Genomic DNA, 9,260 nt, shown 5'->3' with positions numbered 1-9,260 from the left:
TGCTTGATTTTTCAGTCGGGGTATATGATGGAGCTCCAACCCCTCGAACTTCTTTTCCAGCTTCCTCACTGCACTGCAGTATCCAGTCATGGCTGGGCTTCTCACGTCCCACTCTTTCATCACCTGGTTGACCACTAAATCCGAGTCGCCATAGACCATCAGGCGACGGACGCCGAGTGAAATGGCCATGCGCAACCCATATAAGAGGGCCTCATATTCTGCCTCATTGTTGGAGGAATCAAAGTGAATCTGGAGCACATATCTGAGCTTATCTCCTCTGGGGGAAACCAGGACAACCCCAGCACCGGAACCATTCAACATCTTAGAGCCATCAAAGAACATGGTCCAATGCTCCGAGTGAACTTCAGTCGGCTGCTGTTGTTCAATCCACTCGGCGAGGAAATCTGCTATTGCCTGGGACTTAATGGCTTTCTTTGCCTCAAACTTGATATCAAGGGGAAGAAGTTCAATCGCCCATTTGGCCACTCGACCAGTTGCATCTCTGTTGTGCAAAATCTCTGATAGTGGAGCGTCGCTGACGACTGTGATGGAATGATCAGAAAAATAATGAGCAACCTTCTTTGTGGTCATGTATATTCCATACACAAGCTTCTGATAATGAGGATATCTCTGCTTGGATGGAGTCAAGACTTCAGACAAATAATACACTGGGCGCTGAACTTTGAGAGCTTTTCCTTCTTCTTCCCGCTCGACCGTAAGCACAGTACTGACGACTTGTCCTGTGGCTGCGATATAGAGCAACAGAGGCTCTTTGCTGATTGGAGCAGCAAGCACCGGCTGGGTGGAGAGCAGAGCTTTTAGCTCGGCAAACGCTGCATCAGCTTCTGGAGTCCACTCGAACTTGTCTGTCTTCTTCATCAGTCGGTAAAGAGGCAATGCCTTTTCACCGAGTCGTGAGATGAATCGACTTAATGCGGCCAAGCATCCAGTAAGCTTCTGGACATCGTGCACTCGCACAGGGCGTTTCATTCGGAGAATAGTGCCAATCTTCTCTGGGTTAGCGTCGATTCCCCGTTCGGAAACGAGAAAACCGAGTAACTTGCCACCAGGAACTCCAAATGTGCACTTTGATGGATTGAGCTTGATATCATATCTTCTGAGGTTGGCAAATGTTTCGGCGAGATCAGCGAGCAGGTCGGAACCTTTTCGTGACTTGACAACGATATCATCCATATATGCTTCCACATTCCGACTGATTTGAGTGAGTAGACACTTCTGAATCATTCGCATAAATGTGGCTCCGGCATTCTTGAGGCCGAATGGCATGGTGATATAGCAGAAGCACCCGAATGGAGTGATGAAAGCTGTTTTTACCTCGTCGGGTCCGTACAGACGGATCTGGTGGTACCCGGAGTAGGCATCTAAAAAAGATAGCCTCTCGCATCCCGCGGTCGAGTCAACAATTTGATCTATGCGAGGGAGAGGAAAATGATCTTTCGGGCAGGCCCGGTTGATGTGCTTGAAATCAATGCACATTCGGAGCGACTTGTCCTTCTTAGGAACCATGACGACATTAGCGAGCCACTCGGAGTGGTATATCTCTCGGATAAATCCTGCCGCCAACAGTCGAGCCACTTCTTCACCAATGGCTTTTCTCTTCTGGACGGCGGACCGCCGAAGATGCTCTTTGACTGGTTTTGCAGATGAGTCGACTCTTAGGCGATGCTCAGCCAGTCCCCTGGGAACACCTGGCATGTCAGCGGGCTTCCATGCAAAAATGTCCCAGTTCTCACGGAGGAACTGGATGAGCGCTTCTTCCTATTTTGGGTCGAGTGTTGTGGAGATGCGGGTCGGAGCTGCATCGGGGTCGGTCGGGTGAATGTGAACAGGCTTCGTCTCACCGGACGACTGGAATGCAGACTCTGTGGCGGGTTTCTTTGATCGCAGCAAGTCACTCGGATCTGCATTTTGCTTGTATTCTTCGAACTCGACCGCTGTCACCTGGGAATCGGCAATCTTGGAGCCCTTCTGAAAGCACTCTTCTGCCTTTTTCCGATCACCGGTGACAGTGATCACTCCTTTGGGGCCGGGCATCTTCAATTTGAGGTACACGTAACATGGTCGAGCCATGAACCGTGCGTAAGCTGGTCTCCCCAAAATGGCATGATATGCACTCTGAAAATCCACGACCTCAAACGTCAACTTTTCTTTGCGAAAATGTTTCGAATCACCAAACACCACGTCCAAAGCTATTTGGCCGAGTGACTCGGCTTTCTTCCCTGGTATAACTCCATGAAAGCTCATGTTACTAGTGCTCAGTCGGGACATCGGAATGCCCATTCCTTTCAGTGTGTCTGCATACAACAAATTCAGCCCGCTTCCACCATCCATCAGCACCTTTGTCAGTCGAGTGCCTTCGACAACTGGATCGACCACCAAAGCTTGCCTCCCAGGGGTGGCAATATGAGTCGGGTGATCAGATTGGTCGAATGTGATGGGTATTTGAGACCATTTCAGATAATTTGCTTTTGCTGGGGCAACCATGTTCACCTCTCGGTTAATGACTTTCAGTCGACTCCTGCTTTCCACATCTGCAAAGATCATCAGAGTGGAGTTGATATGCGGATATCCTTCCTCACTGTCCTCCTTGTCTTCGGCCTTGTCCGACTCCTTCTCCTTGTCCTTAGACTGTTTTCCCTGAAACTGCTGGATCAGGAGTCGACATTGGCGAGTGGTGTGCTTTGGGTAGATGATATTCCCCTCTTCGTCTTTCTTCGTGTGGATGTGACATGGCATATCCATTACGTCGTTCCCTTCTTTATCCTTTACCTTCTTGGGGTTCCAGGATCCTTTTGGTTTCCCCTTAAACTTTCCCTGAGTCACGGCCAGAGCCTCTCCAGGAGCTGCCGGTTCAGCCTTCCGCTTCTGTTTCCGACTGGTGTTTCCTTTTTCCGACTGACTCGGCTTGTGCTTGCCGCTTCGGAGTCGGTCTTCTTCTTCGCCGTTGGCGTACTTGGTAGCAATCTCCATCATCCGACTCAAGGTCATGTCACCGGTTCGACCAAACTTCAAACTCAGTTCTCTGTTCTTGACGCCATCTTTGAAGGCGCAGACTGCCTGATGATCAGACACATTCTCCACAGTGTGGTGCAAAGTGATCCACCTCTGAATATACTCTCTGAGAGTCTCATTAGCCTTCTGCACGCAGACTTGCAACTCTGTCAATCCAGCTGGTCGCTTGCAAGTTCCTTCAAACGTTCTGATGAACACTCGGGACAGATCTTCCCAAGTGTAAATGCTGCTAGGAGGTAATTGAGTCAACCATGCCCTGGCAGAACCTTCCAGCATGAGGGGCAAATGCTTCATGGCCACCTCGTCGTTCCCACCACCAATCTGAACTGCCACTCGGTAGTCTTCAAGCCAAGTTTCAGGCTTAGACTCACCAGTGAACTTGCTGACTCCTGTTGCCAACCTGAAATTGGGAGGGATAACTGCGGCTCTGATAGCTCTGCTGAAACATTCAGGACCAGAAACATGCACTCGACTGCTTGTGGGTGCATCTCTGTCGAGTCCGCCTCGATGGGCTCTGTTCCGGTCGACCAAACCTTGCACGATAATGGATCGCGCGTCGAAGCCTGGTTCTCTGGGGTCGACTGGAACCCTTCGCCCTGTACTGTACTGACGCCTGTCATCTTGCTGCCGAGGAGCGTAAGACCCACCCCTCGGAGGGGAATTGGGCACTCGACGCCTATCATCTCGGTCGAGTCGGTCGCCATATTGATCTCGCCGATTCTCGCGCCCTTCACGCCGCGGAGGCGATCTGGGGCTGTGAGCCGACTGAACCGTATTCGCAGTGACGGATCGACTGTGAATTCTGTTGCGCGACTGAGACACGGCTGAATTCTGATCTCCTGCTGCCCGGAGCAGATCCCTGATCTGCAGCAAACCTCTGCCAGCTTCCGACTGCGAAGGCTGGATGGACTCTGCTATACGGGTCGCAGCTGCTAAATTCTGGATTGGGGTTCGATATACCTGAGTCGGCGGGAAGAGTTGACGTCGACTGGTGTCGGGAACTCGTTGCCGCGCGCGCTCGTCGAGTGCTCGCTGAAGATTCTCCAGTCGAGTGCGCTCGGCCAAATTGGCCAGACGTGCCTCCTCCAAGGCACGAGCCTCGGGGGTTTCTCCTGCGATGGGAGTACGCAGGGCATCCACGTTCCTGCGGCGAAGTTCCTCTCTTTGCAGAGAGTCGAGTGGCTCGGGCTGGTACTCTTCGTGGCCTCGTGCGGGGTCGCCTCCGTCACCTGCTCCACCATCACGGGCGAAGCCAGGGGGACTGCGGGGCCCGTCGACCATCAAGATTTCCGCCGCTGGATCACTGCTACCGCACTCGGATGCAGTCTCTACGGAGCCAGTCGACAGATCGAACAAGCCGTAGAGAGATTCGTCGGGCTCGATTGCCGCAACTTGGGTGGTGGCCGATTGGCGAGCCACCGCGTGCCTCACCCATCGCTGAAGCCTCGACCGGCCCGAGCGCTTGCGCTGGCGGGAGACCGGGAGGGTGGACGATGGAGGAGTCGACCGATACTGGGTCGACGGTTGCCGCAGCAGAACGCCGCGGACACATGCGCGAAAATGCGTCGCACCGCGGACGGGGAGCGCATCAACGTCGAGTGGAGCCTCCTGGAGCCAGGCGGAGTCGTCGGCGATGAAGGTGAGAGTGCCGAGACAGATCTCTCGACCCTCGACCAAAACTCCAGCAGACACCATGATGAAAGTACTCGGAAGAATCGCAACTTCTCCACAAAATCGCTAAAACACCTGCCCCACGGTGGGCGCCAACTGTCGTGGTTCTAAGCCTGACAGTAGAGTGGGGGGTAGGTATGGAGAGGCAAGGTCCTAGCTATGGAGAGGTTGTAAACACAAGGGATGTACGAGTTCAGGCCCTTCTCGGAAGAAGTAATAGCCCTACGTCTCGGAGCCCGGAGGCGGTCGAGTGGATTATGAGTATGTGAGTTACAAGGTGCCGAACCCTTCTACCTGTGGAGGGGGGTGGCTTATATAGAGTGCGCCAGGACCCCAACCAGCCCACGTAGGAGAGGGTTTAAGGTGAGTTATGTCTGGGGCGTTACTGGTAACGCCCCACATAAAGTGTCTTTACTATCATAAAGCCTACTTAATTACAGGCCATTGCAGTGCAGAGTGCCTCTTGACCTCCTGGTGGTCGAGTGAGTCTTCATGGTCGAGTCCTTCAAGTCAGTCGAGTGAGTCCCTCGTTGGTCGACTGGAAGGCGACCTCTTCTAAGGGTGTCCTTGGGCAAGGCACTTAGACCAGGTCCATGACCCTACCCTAGGTACATGACCCCATCACGCCCCCGTCGTCGCCCCTTCCCCGTCGCCGCCAGGCGCTGCCCCGACGCCGCCCGCCGGCCGCCCCGCCGACGCCGCCCGCCCGTGCCCGTCGTCGCCGTCACCGTCGCCGTCGTCGCCGTCACCGTCGCCGTCGTCGCCGGCCACGCCCCTGCGCCGGCCCGCCATGGTCGTCGCCGACGCCCTCGCCGCCGCCGCCGTCGCCCTCGCCGGCCCCGCCCCTGCCCCGGCCCGCCGTGGTCATCGCCGACGCCCTCGCCGCCGCCGCCGTCGCCCTCGCCGGCCGCCCCCATTGTGAGCCGCCGCCGTCGAGGCTCTGTGTTCAGTGCTTTTTTTTCATACATACATGTGTATTTTTTGTTCATTGCATTTTTTTCATATATATAATTAATGTATATATGTATGTGGTAGCTATATGATGAATGGATGTGGCTATGTATGTATGAATATAATGTTCATAGCATTTTTTTGTTTATATATGTTTTTTCATATATGTATTAATTTTTTATTTAGGTTGTTAGTAGATAACGATTTTAGGTTAGTGCATTTTAATTAGGTTAGTGTAGAGGAAAAAGTAAAATAAGGAAAAGGAAGAAAAGAGGAAAAGGAAGAAGGAAGAAGAAGAAGAAAAAGAATGAGAGGAAAAAGGAAAATAAGAAGAGGAAGAAAAGGAGAAGAAGAGGAGAGGAAAAGAAGAGGAGAAATAAATAGGAAGAAGAAAAAAGAAGAAAAAGAAGAGGAGAAGAAGAAAGGAATAGAGGAGAAGAAGAAAAAATAGAAAAAAAATTCTATTTTTTCTTCTTGTCCTCTATTCCTTTCTTCTTCTTCTTCCTTCTTCCTTCTTCCTCTTTTCTTCCTTTTCCTTAATTATTTTCCTTTCTCGAGGGAGAAGAAGAAAAAGAAGAGGAGAAGAAGAAAGAAAGGAATAGAGGAGAAATAAATAAGAAGAACAAAAAAGAAGAAAAGGAAGAGGAGAAGAAGAAAAAATAGAAATTTCTATTTTTTTTCTTCTTCTCCTCTATTCCTTTCTTCTTCTCCTCTTTTTTTTCTTCTTTTTTTTCTTCGATCTTCTCCTCCATTCCTTTCTTCTTCTCCTGTTTTTATTTCTTCTTCGTTTTCTTATGTTTTATTGGGTCTGTCGCCTTCGCCCTCGCTGCCCCCTCGAGATAACTTCTTCATGAGGGGCGGTTGATATATATAACCCCTCTCGACCGTGATAACCCTATACAACGGCAGCACCCCCCTCGGCCCTCTCGCTCGACCAAAACTCTCGAGGCCACCCAAATTTACCAAGTTAAAAGAGCGTTGTCGTCGAGGCCACCCCAAACCCTTGAAGCGTTGTGTCGAGGCGATCCCAAACCCTAGAGAAGCAGCGTCGAGGCCACTAACATGATTCCTTATTGTGATTAGCTAGCTAGTTCTACGTTTGACACAAATATATATCCATCTGTACCATGTTTGAATAATAATTGAAATGTTGTAAATATTTGTAGAAACTATGGAGCACTGCCGAGACGAAGCAACAGAAGCGGTGTTGGGGGAGATAATTGCAGAAGGAACTGATGTCATTGCGTCATTTTTCAACGACGTCGTTGGTCAGGAAGGACTGGGTGAAGAAGAGGGCCATGTTCATGATGGCTCCGGCCCATTAATGCCGGTACAAGAAGAGGGCTATGTTCATGATGGCTCCGGTGATGACCCAATGGAGGTACAAGAAGGAGACCGTGCTGACTGCTCCGGTGACCGAACCGAGTCCGGCTAGGTATATATATATTAGTTAAGCCCGTACTGACTAGTTAATTGATGCATTCATTGTTTTGGTATATGTACACATATTAATTACTCTCGTATTTCTTCCTTTTAATTTATAGCCCTCCGGATCGAGCACAACTTCGGTAAGGAGACGAGGCCCGAAGAAAAAGTTGAGCTCGTATGAAAGGTTTGAGATCATAGAAATCGCGCCCGACGGCGAACCGGTTGAACCCATCCGGACAAAGAACGCAATTTCTGCTCAGCGCGGGGTTCTTGTTAGGGACAAGATCCCGATCAGCATCCAGCAATGGTATAAGCCTAAGGACGACCCTGAGGTGTCTGATGTCAATGATATGCAGAAAGAAGATCTTTGGACTCAGCTGAAGGCAAATTTCACCCTATCGCCAGAGGAGGATCCGGAGAAGCCAGTTAAAGAGCAATTAATCAAGTCTTGTGCTCTTAAGAAGATGGCAACCCTATTCAGGAGGTGGAGGAAAGAGTTGAACCATTTTGTCGAAAAAAAGACACCAGAATTCATCGGCAAATATGAGAAGATCAAAGATCACTGGCCCGCATTTGTGGCCCACAAGACATCGGAAAAGAGTAAGAAGATGTCGGCGACGAACAAGGAAAATGCTGCGAAGAAGAAGCTTCACCATCGCACGGGGTCAGGTGGCTACCTCAAGCCCGGCCTAAGTGGTCCAAGGAGGAGAATGATCTGCTTGAAAAAGGGATCGAACCAGAGACAATGAGATGGCCAGACCGTTGCCGGACTTGGTTCTTCGGGGCTGGCGGAACCTTGGACCCTGTATCAGGGATGTGCTGTTGGACGAACGAGCAACTGGAATTACCAGTCAAGAACCTTCGACACTATATCAATGCAGCGCAGAAAGGGACGTTTGTACCAAACAGGGAGAAGAACGAGCTCACAATGGCCCCCGGGAATCCTGAGCACCCTGGATGGACACGAGGCACACCAGGCTCCATTCCGTGGAAGGTTGGTTTTCCGGATGTAGGGGGTTACAAAACCCACGAGAGGAGGAAGAAACTGGAGCAGGGCCAACTGCAGGCGCTGCACGAAAGGGTAATGGGGCTAGAGGAACGAGAAGAGGAACGAGAAGCAGCAGATCGCAGCAAATGACCTGCCGAAGCTTCCCCCGAAGCTACCCCGCCATCTCAGCGGAGAAGCAGCGTGGCTTCCACCGAGCTGCTTCAGCCGGAGCATGTCTTGACGGCTCCTGCCAGCTATCCCGTGGATGCTATCATGGAGTCTCAACATTGCCACATTATGGCGCGATGGATGAATTTGAAGGTCAAGGCGGCTGTTGGCTCTGTTTATCCTACTAGATCCGGAGCAACTTATCACTGCCGGCCGATTCCAGAAGGATATGCTAAGGTGATATTGGATGAAATAACAGAGGGATTTGAGGACCTCCTGCTTGACCATCCTACTGGTGAAGGGGAGACTAGGCTGGATTCTGCTCTGAAGACTCCATGCCTATGGCGGAAGGAGATCATCAACCTTCTGAACTGGACGCCTCCGCCGCCTCCTCCTCCTCCGGCGAGTCAGGGCACTCCGCCTCCTCCACCGCCTCCTCCTCCGGCGAGTGACGATCAGGGCATGCGTGGCGGCACTCCGCCTCCTTCTCCGACGCGTGGCGGCACTCCGCCTCCTTCTCCGCCTGTGCCGGCGCTCCCGAGTAGCCAGTAGCCTCCTCCTTCTCCGCCTCGCCAGCAAGGGCGGAAGAGACCCGCCGCCGCCCCGGCTGCTCCGGCGCGTCGTACTCCTTCTCCTCCTCCTCGTAAGCAAGCACGAAAGAAGACAGACGCCGCAGCCGCTCCGTCTGCTCCGGCGTCTAGCAGCACAACCAGAGGCGGGAGGCAATACAGATACGGTCCACCTCTCAAGCCTCTAGAGAAGTTACCGTACGAGAGGACCGAGGAGGAAAACGATACGATTGTGCGGACCCATGTGAAGGAGTTCTTTGAAGGGGTGAAAGCAAACAGACATCCACCTCCGGAGGAGAAGGTAGATCCGGTGAAAGCAAAGCGCACTATTGATGCCCTAAGGAAACCACCAAAGTCTCCGCCGAGAACCAACTATCAGCGCATTACTGAACAGACATATCTCCAAGCCCAGCGGTCGGGAACTACTGTCAGTGATAAAAAGTTAAAAGAAC

The sequence above is a fragment of the Triticum aestivum genome, chromosome 7B (assembly GCF_018294505.1).
Source record: "Triticum aestivum cultivar Chinese Spring chromosome 7B, IWGSC CS RefSeq v2.1, whole genome shotgun sequence".
Classification (NCBI taxonomy): domain Eukaryota; kingdom Viridiplantae; phylum Streptophyta; class Magnoliopsida; order Poales; family Poaceae; genus Triticum; species Triticum aestivum.
This window is presented reverse-complemented; position numbering follows the sequence as displayed.